At 38.5% G+C, this 10,584-nt stretch overlaps 1 long non-coding RNA gene across 1 annotated transcript in view; it reads left to right on the top strand.

Annotated features, from left to right (window-relative positions):
• The first annotated feature begins 4,740 nt into the window (after window positions 1-4,740).
• Window positions 4,741-10,584, top strand: part of LOC145507949 (uncharacterized) — a 489,168-nt gene continuing 483,324 nt past the window's right edge. Inside the window, exon 1 of the long non-coding RNA XR_014055252.1 lies at window positions 4,741-4,901. This is a non-coding gene — a long non-coding RNA (uncharacterized LOC145507949). The remainder of the gene's footprint in view (window positions 4,902-10,584) is intronic.

Genomic DNA, 10,584 nt, shown 5'->3' with positions numbered 1-10,584 from the left:
GACCTGCTCTTGAAGATCTGACATACATTTAAATATACCCCAAAGAGGCTGTAAATGTCACTCTGTTATCCCATGTGAGTATATTTTGCTTTTTACAATAGATGTATTTTTTAAATAAATTGGAACATGATCTCTTGCCACATAGTGGATGCTTAATAAGTACTAGCTAATAAAAAGAATGGATGAATATATTTACATTGAATTTACATTATAATTTCAGACCTGCTTTATTTTCATTTCTGATTGATATTTAATTGGTTGTGGCCTTGCCACTCTAACTTTAATTACATCTGTCCCAACAGATTTTATAGAAAGTAGAATTAAGTGAATACACACTTACATGTCTGGGAACCTCGCCATTCTAATAGCTCCAAAGTACATCCTTTAGAAAAATAAATACCTTTCAAAAAACAAAACAAAATTTGATTTATCAAGTCTCTAAACTTTTGTGTTTTTATGGATTTTATTTTCTTAAAATATATGTTTTTAGTATATTAGAGATGAAATTCAGCAAGCTTGCTGTTGAAATGGTGAGAAATAGAAAGGTATAATTGCGAGTATGTGGGTAGAGGCACCATTTTCTCAGCTGTAAAAAAAGTGTGTGTGGGGAAAGTATGCAAAATTTTAAGAAATCTACAGTAATTTTTGTAAAGTTATTGAAAATTTGATATGAAATGGAAGCAAAATATAACTAATTTTCCCTTAGTCTTGCATTTCTCTATCTGAATTTTGAGACCCACCCCTATAGTAGTCACCTGAGACGTCTACTAAAATGCCCCTTCCTGGGTCCCATCCCAGACACAATGAGTCAAAATTTTTGGGATCAGGTATTTAATAGGCATGCCAAGATATTTTTACACACATTATGAGGAAGAATCACTTTAATCCTTAAAAGGCTGACTCATTAAAGTTTCTGAAACTGATAGCTAAACTACCCGTTTACTAATATGAAATCATTGTTATACAAAAATACATATCAGAACATGATAAATCCTTCTCAATTAAAAAGGTGACACTTAATAATAAAGTGTGGGATATTCAGTGAAGAATGTGTAACCTAATTGGAATGGGGACGTAATGACTAATTCTTATCTCTGAAATAAAAGATATTGCTTCACTTTCTGCATCTTTACCTTTGCTAAGGTAAAAGTGAGGGGGCAAAAGATGAGAAGTTTAATTTTTGCAAGGGACAAATTGAGTAGTCCCTATTTCCTGTGAAAGCTGCTATATTCCATGTTTTCACAGCAAAACATATTTGGTTGTTGCTCAATACCTTCATGATTATTATACAACATTTTAAAGAATAAAAATGGCTGTAGTGCTACGAATAAAGTCTTGGGTCAGCATCAGTGTACAGAATTCTTTCTTACAAGACTTGTCTTTGGTGTTTCTTTTTTTCTTCCACTGATACTTAGAATAATTTTTGTCCACTTCCAAAAATTAAGAGAGACAACAATGATACTATATATATATGTATATATATATATATATACACACATATATATATAATGGTAATATTGTAAGTATTGGGTAATGATGTTGTGTCAGGCTTTTTGGCTTTGAATTTTATGCCGTTTATGTTATTTTTTTTCAGTGACTCCTTAAAATCAGCTTCAAGTAAGCATTATTACCAGGATTGGCAGATGAAGAGGTGGCTACTTAGAGAGGTTAAATAACTCTTGATGTCACAGTCATGGCTAGGGAGTGAACTCAGGCATATCTGAGTTCAGAGTGTGACAAGTTTAAAAAGCATCTTGCCAGGTCTAATAAACTATTCGTAATTTGGTGATGGGGTAGCAGCATGAGATTTTAATGAGGTAGAGTAAAAAAACAAAAATCTCCCCTTGTGCTTAGTCCCTTTGTATTTTCATTTCGTTAGTCTCACTGGCCAAGCTAGAAAACCTGTCATGTTTGACTTGCATATTTGATATCTAACATGCCTAGTTTGTAGATGTGCAATGGTGCTTTTTGTCATCTAGAACTATTTAAAGGAAGAATTGAAGACTAAGATATTGACATCCAACAGGGCGAACTGAGCAAACCATAAATGCTTTTAGTTCCAGGGTATATTCCGGAATCTGTATGTGCTATGAAGGTCCTGAATTGTGGAAAGTTGAGCTTCATCAGAAGTGACATAACGATTGTGGCAGTGGGCCAGATACCTATGTTGTTCCTGCCTTGGACAGACTCAGTGTAATATTTCCTTTCACAAAGTTGAGAGGAAAAAAAAAATCCCTTTCTCAGGAGTGAAGTTTGAAATCAAGTATCTGAGTAATAATCCTGACATTTTTCCAACTGGAATGAGAAACTGAATGAACTCCAAGGGAACCAGAAGCCGATTTGAGAGAGGAAAGCTGGAGGAGAAGAGAAAAGAAAGTCATGATTTCTGAAACGAAAAGGGTGAGGATAGGCAAATTCAGCATAGTTCTGTGCTCTGATGAAAACCAGGTGAGTGTGTGAACTAGAAGGGTATTTAAAGTATGTACAATTAAAATGAATAGACTTGAATAATTAAGAGAAGAATGAGAGATGCGATAACATCCAATGAGTGAACAAATGGAAACACAGAGCATGTTGTTTGAAAAGGGATTAGGAAAAAAAAAAAAAACAACTTCAAGAAAAGACACAAATACAAATTTTTTGGATTGTTAAAAAATTAAAATGTAGTACAAGCTTTTAGTGGCTTTTGATACAAAGTATTGTAGAATTTTAACACTAACAGAAATTCAGTGTTAGTGACTTTCTTACATCAAGCAACTGTTAAACCCATGATGTCATTTTGTAGGATGAATTTCTATTCACCAGAGAATGAATATTCCCTGTACTGATATTCAGCAATGACAAGGTCTATCCATTGGAAGATCATGCAAGATTTTACATTGGAACGGGTATTCCAGAAAGGCAGATATGTTTCTACCAGCTTTTGTGACTGGGTAGTAACTTGAGGTTTAGGACAACACCAAAAATCAGGCATGCCTTGTTATGGAAGCTCCAGTGGACTTATTTATATCTTAGAGGTATTTTAAAAACAGTAGCTTTGACCTTCTCCCACTACCCAAAGTGCTTGACCTAAAGGAATAGGGCTAATTTAACAGGAAATTTTCTTGGAAATTTTGTTGTTTTGAATCCATCTTAATGTAATTCTTTGGCCAATATTATCTTCACTTGTAAGCAAATTTGCAAACAAATTCATGCATGTGAAATTGATTATTCATGGAGAAAAAAAATCTGGTTTCTTTTTAAATAAATATCGGTAGCTTGTACTATAAGTAGTATTTGTACTTTCAGGAAAAGTTTGCTAAAGGTAAAAAAAAAGTCATCTATATTTGTTTTAATTCTGTATTGACACTAAATATAAAGACTGTATTTGGTGCTGGGAAGGAATTATCATAATAAGCTAGGGAATTTGCCATTTAAAGCAGACCAGAATAACCTAGATGTAACATGTTTTGCACAAAGATAACTTAAATGTGCACAAGGTCATCTGGATGGTTAAACACATTTCTCTAAGTTCCCAAACACCAGCAAAAGTAAAGGAATTAAACACACACACCAAAACATAAAAAAAAAAAAAAAAAAACATGAAAAAATAGAAGGGAAGGCAATAGCAGGCAATGAACTTTTGGGAGACAGAAGACTGAGGACTGAATCCAATATAGGCAAGATGAGAAAGGAATAAAGTAATTTTTTCAGAGAAAAATATTCTGGAAAGGAATTAAATTTGTTCTCTAGAATTCCAGAAAGAAGGCACCAGCCACCTTGGGAGGCAGAAAAGAAGGCTGGCAATGAATGCGAGTCTGCATGCAGATCAGTTAGACTGCCTAGGTCACCTTGTTAAAATGTCCCAGCTTGGTGGCTTTGGTTCTTACTCTCCACTCGCTCCCAACACAGTAATCCACAACCTTTATTCATGATGAGAGGTTCAGCTTTAGAAACTGAACTGGAAAGTGTCTAACTTTAGGTACTCCAGTCACAGCTGGGTGAAGGGTCAAGTCTAGTGCTGAAAATAGGATGATTAACTGATATCTGAGAATTGAAATGTGGAGTAGTCCGTTCTCTACCAACTGTTCTGGAATGCAGAGTCAGGATGCCATCCTTCCCCCACTTTCTATTTCCAGGTAGAAGGCAGAGAGTATTTCTCTGGAAAAAAAAAAAAAATCAGAATTGCCCTTAAAACAAAACAAAAGAAAAAACAACCAAAACTCTAAATCTTGACATCAGTGAGATTGTCCAGAAAAAAATTTAGTTTGCTACTCAATCACTTTATAGTAAATTTCAATGGTTAACAAGTCCCATCCTAACACATAGAACATCCTAGGAGTGTTTTAAATATCTTACTCTTAAGCATTTAAAAAATGGGCAGGAAAGGTCAACAGATAATGGAGGAATGTATCTGACATGAAAGAAAGAAGAGGAAAAGCTAACTTGTAAAACAGAACTCTTAGAAAATGAAACAAGGAAATAAAACTCTCTGTGCGGGGCGGGGGGGAACTCTACCATAATACTCTCAGAGAAATAACCCAAAGCAGTGTATCTATACAGTAAAATGGGGCTCTGAAAACAAAAAATCAAACAATAAAAGAAAAGCAAAGGGGCTTTAGATATATAACAGTTAAAATAAAAAGTCAACAGGTTTTAAAGGAGGCAAGAATATACAATGGAGAAAAGACAATCTCTTTAACAAGTGGTGCTGGGAAAACTGGTCAACCACTTGTAAAAGAATGAAACTAGGGGGGAGGGCGGGGCTAAGATGGCGGAGGAATAGGACGGAGAGACCACTCTCTCCTCTACAAATTTATCGAAAGAACATCTGAACGCTGACCAAACTTCACAAAACTACTTCTGAAGGCTGGCTGAGGACGTCAGGCTTTCACAAAAACTGCGCATTATCTTCAAAAGAGGTAGGAGAAATTATAAAAGATAAAAAGAGAGACAAAAGAGTTAGGGACGGAGACCCGTCCCGGGGAGGGAGTCGTAAAAGAGGAGGAATTTCCAAGCACCAGGAAACCCTCTCACCGGCGGGTGTGGGGGAGGATTTTTTATCTCGGAGGGCAACGTAACTGGGAGGAAAAAATAAATAAAATACACAGATTACGTGCCTAAAGCAACTCCCAGCAAAGAACCCCAGACGCTCGCATCATCCGCCACCAGCAAGTGGGGGCTGAACGGAGAGGAGCGGGCGGCATTGCCTAGGGTAAGGACCGGGCCCGAGTGCCCCGAGGGCGATCTGAGGGAGCTAACGTGAGATAGTAACCTAAACTGTGGGACAGCGAGAGAGAGAGAACTATCCCGCGAAAAGCCCAACTCTAAGGCACTGCCGGCCCGCTCACAGAACAAAGGACTGAGCGATACCAGAGGAGAGCTAGCCGGCTGCGGACCGCCCCATCCCCCTCCGGACACAGCGGGCAGGCAGGGCCCGCCAGAGCCGGAAAGGGGCAAACTCGGCTCCAGAGAGGGCACCCCCTACCAAACTGCAAACAGGCTCCCAGTTTCTAAGCAAAGACTGCCTGAGATCCCGGAGGGTCGACAGCCGCCGGGAGGGTCGCAGCCAGAGACCAGCTCCCCAGAACCGACACAAAGCACACCGGAGCCGGGCGCGCCCGTAAACCGAGGCGGGGACCAGGGTGGTGATAAGCCGCACCGCCCCAACAGGGGACAGCGCCCTCGCCAAACTTCTGGCCGCCTGGGCAGCTCCGACCGGGAACGGCACAAGCCGCGGGCGAAACCGAGTCTGCGCCTTTGTGGAGTAACCGGGAGCCTGAACCTGAGCGGCTTAGACCTGGGAAGTGCACGCAGCTCAGGGCCCGCTCCCCGGCCGAGTAACCTGAAGCCTGAGCAGGGTAGACGGGGAAAGCACACACGCCGTGAGCGGGGGCGAACCCAGTGCGGCCGAGACACTGCGAGCTTACCACACACACGCCAGAATTGCAGTGTTCCTTCCTCCCCACAGCACGATTGAACAAGCGAACCTAAAGAGATCACCTCCACCGCTTTGTTGCAGGGCGGAAATTAGATACTGAAGAGATCTCCAAACAGAAGCCAAATAAACAGAGGGAAGCGCTTTGGAAGGGACAGGCCAACAGATTAAGATCCCTGTAGTTAATACCGACTGCATTAAAAAGGACCTATAGATCTTGAAAAGTATAAGCAGGAATAAGGATCTATCTAAAACTGAGCAGATCCCACACTGCTCACAACAGCTCCAGAGAAAGTCCGGGATATATATATTTTTTACTATTATTATTATTTTTTTTTTTTTAATTTTTTTTTTAATTTTTTTTTTAATTAAAAAAAAAATTTTTTTTTCTCTTCTTTCCTTTTTCTTCAAGTCCTCTATTACACCTTTAACTTTCATTTTCATAACCCACTATTAACTTGCAAAAAAAAAAAACAACCCTATTTTTGAAGCAAACTACATACATATATCTTATACCTTTTGTGTTTTCTTTTTTTTAATGTTTTTTTTCCTGTTCTACATTTTTTTACTGTTTCTTCTTTTACTGTTTTTCTGTTTTTTTTCTTTTTACACTGTTTCCTTTTTTCTTTTTTTTTAGATTGTAAGTTTTATAAGAGTCTAACCTCTACTCTAGATTTTTAATCTTTGTTTTACATATTTGATATCAACTTTGTACATTTAAGAACCCAATCTTTAGGACCCATTTTTACTCAGGAGTGTGATCACTGGCCTGATCACTCTCTCCCCCTATTGATGCTCTTTCTTCTCCCCCAGGGAACCTCTATCTCCCACCCTCCTCCTTCTCTTCTCAACCCAATTCTGTGAATCTCTGAGGGTGTTCTGGGTACCGGAGAACACTTCAGGAACAGGATACTGCCCAGATCTCTCTCTCCCCTCTTAATTCCTCCCTTTCTACTCATGCTCACCTCTATTACCTTCCTCCCCCCTCTCTATGTATCTCTGTGAATCACTCTGAGGGTTCCAAACTGTGGAAAGCACAGAGGGAAGTGCTTACTGGCTAGATTGCTCTCTCCACATTTGAATTCCCCTCTTCCCCTCCTGGTCACCTCAACCCACCCCCCCCACCTCATCTCTCCATGTAACTCAGTGAACCTTTCTGGGTATCCCTCACTGCGGAGAATCTTTTCACCATTAACCTAAAAGTTTTATTATTGAGGCTGTATGGAAGGAGAAGTCTTGAGGCTACTGCAAGAATAAGACTGAAAGCCAGGGGAAACATTAATTAATAAGAGACCATCCAATAGCTTCCATAAATTCACTGAAACCAAGCTCCACCCAAGAGACAATAAGTTCCAGAGCAAGACATACCACACAAATTCTCCAGCAACGCAGGAACATAGACCTGAGCATCAATATACAGGCTGCCCAGAGGCACACCAAATCCATAGACATCTCAAAAATTAATACTGGTCACTCCATTACACTCTAGAGAGCAGAAATCCAGCTCCACCCACCAGAACACCGACACAAGCTCCTCCAACCAGGAAACCTTGACAAGCCACCTGTCCAACCCCAACCGCAGTGAGGAACCTCCACAACAAAGAGGAACTTCATACTACCAGAATACAGAAGGGCCACGCCTAACACAGCAATCTAAACAAGATGAAAAGGCAGAGAAATACTCAGCAAGTAAAGGAAAATGAGAAATGCCCACAAAGCCAAACAAAAGAGGAGGAGATAGGGAATCTATCTGAAAAAGAATTTAGAATAAGGATAATAAAAAATGATCCAAAATCTTGAAAGCAAAATGGAGTTACAGATAAATAGCCTGGAGACAAAGATTGAGAAGATGCAAGAAATGTTTATCAAGGACTTAGAAGAAATAAAAAGGAGTCAATATAGAATGAATAATGAAATAAAGGAGATAAAAGACACTCTGGAGGGAACCAACAGTAGAATAACGGAGGCAGAAGATAGGATAAGTGAGGTAGAAGATAGAATGATGGAAATAAACGAAGCAGAGAGGAAAAAAGAAAAAAGAATCAAAAGAAATGAGGAAAACCTCCGGGACCTCTGGGACAATATGAAACGCCCCAACATTCAAATCATAGGAGTCCCAGAAGAAGAAGATAAAAGGAAAGGCCATGAAAAAATACTCGAGGAGATAATAGTTGAGAATTTCCCTAAATTGAGGAAAGAAATAGTCACAGAAGTCCAAGAAACCCAGAGAGTTCCAAACAGGATAAACCCAAGGCGAAACACCCCAAGACACATATTAATCAAATTAACAAAGATCAAACACAAAGAACAAATATTAAAAGCAGCAAGGGAAAAACAACAAATAACACACAAGGGGATCCCCATAAGGATAACAGCTGATCTTTCAATAGAAACCCTTCAGGCTAGAAGGGAATGGCAGGACATACTTAAAGTAATGAAAGAGAATAATCTACAACCCAGATTACTGTACCCAGCAAGGATCTCATTCAGATATGAAGGAGAATTCAAAAGCTTTACAGACAAGCAAGAGCTGAGGGAATTCAGCACCACCAAACCAGCTCTCCAGCAAATGCTAAAGGATCTTCTCTAAACAGGAAACACAGAAAGGATGTTTCAACACGAACTCAAAACAACAAAGTAAATGGCAACGGGATCATACTTATCAATAATTACCTTAAATGTAAATGGGTTGAATGCCCCAACCAAAAGGCAAAGGGTTGCTGAATGGATACAAAAACAAGACCCCTATATATGCTGTCTACAAGAGACCCACCTCAAAACTAGGGACACACACAGGCTGAAAGTGAAAGGATGGAAAAACATATTCCATGCAAACGGAGACCAAAAGAAAGCAGGAGTCGCAATACTCATTTCAGATAAAATAGACTTTAAAATAAAGGATGTGAAAAGGGACAAAGAAGGACACTACATAAAGATCAAAGGATCAATTCAAGAAGAAGACGTAACAATCATAAATATATATGCACCCAACATAGGAGCACCACAATATATAAGGCAAATACTAACAAGTATGAAAGGGGAAATTAACAATAACACAATAATAGTGGGAGACTTTAATACTCCACTCACGCATATGGATAGATCAACTAAACAGAAAATTAACAAGGAAACACAAACTTTAAATGATACAATAGACAAATTAGATTTAATTGATATTTACAGGAGTTTCCACCCCAAAACAATCAATTTTACCTTTTTCTCAAGTGCACATGGAACTTTCTCCAGGATAGATCACATCCTGGGCCATAAATCTAGCCTTGGTAAATTCAAAAAAATTGAAATCATCCCAGCCATCTTCTCTGACCACAATGCAGTAAGATTAGACCTCAATTACAGGAAAAAAACTATTAAAAGTTCCAACATATGGAGGCTAAACAACACGCTTCTGAATAACGAACAAATCACAGAAGAAATCAAAAAAAGAAATCAAATTATGCATAGAAACGAATGAAAATGAAAGCACAACAACCCAAAACCTATGGGACACTGTAAAAGCAATACTAAGGGGAAGGTTCATAGCAATACAGGCGTACCTCAAGAAACAAGAAAAAAATCAAATAAATCAACTAACTCTACACCTAAAGCAACTAGAGAAGGAAGAAATGAAAAACCCCAGGGTCAGTAGAAGGAAAGAAATCTTAAAAATTAGGGCAGAAATAAATGCAAAAGAAACAAAAGAGACCATAGCAAAAATCAACAAAACTAAAAGCTGGTTTTTCGAGAAGATAAACAAAATTGATAAGCCATTAGCCAGACTCATCAAGAAACAAAGGGAGAAGAATCAGATTAACAAAATTAGAAATGAAAATGGAGAGATCACAACAGACTCCACAGAAATACAAAGGATCATAAGAGACTATTACCAACAGCTATATGCCAATAAAATGGACAACTTGGAAGAAATGGACAAATTCTTAGAAAAGTATAACTTTCCAAAACTGAACCAGGAAGAAATAGAAGATCTTAACAGACCCATCACAAGCACGGAAATCGAAACTGTAATCAGAAATCTTCCAGCAAACAAAAGCCCAGGACCAGACGGCTTCACAGCGGAATTCTACCAAAAATTTAGAGAAGAACTAACACCTATCCTACTCAAACTCTTCCAGAAAATTGCAGAAGATGGTAAACTTCCAAACTCATTCTATGAGGCCACCATCACCCTAATTCCAAAACCAGACAAAGATGTCACAAAAAAGGAAAACTACAGGCCAATATCACTGATGAACATAGATGCAAAAATCCTTAATAAAATTCTAGCAAACAGAATCCAACATCATATTAAAAAGATCATACATCATGACCAAGTGGGCTTTATCCCAGGAATGCAAGGTTTTTTTAACATCCGCAAATCAATCAATGTAATACACCACATTAACAAATTGAAAGAAAAAAACCATATGGTTATCTCAATAGATGCAGAAAAAGCCTTTGACAAAATTCAGCATCCATTTATGATTAAAACCCTCCAGAAAGCAGGAATAGAAGGAACATATCTCAACATAATAAAAGCTATATATGACAAACCCACAGCAAACATTATCCTCAATGGTGAAAAATCGAAAGCATTTCCCCTAAAGTCAGGAACAAGGCAAGGATGCCCACTTTCACCACTACTATTCAACATAGTTTTGGAAGTTTTGGCC

Source organism: Giraffa tippelskirchi, chromosome 5, assembly GCF_054371585.1.
Source record: "Giraffa tippelskirchi isolate mGirTip1 chromosome 5, T2T-mGirTip1v1.2.pri, whole genome shotgun sequence".
In the NCBI taxonomy this organism is placed as follows: domain Eukaryota; kingdom Metazoa; phylum Chordata; class Mammalia; order Artiodactyla; family Giraffidae; genus Giraffa; species Giraffa tippelskirchi.
The sequence above is the reverse complement of the archived record's forward strand: the minus strand, read 5'-3'. Positions and strand labels throughout refer to the sequence as shown.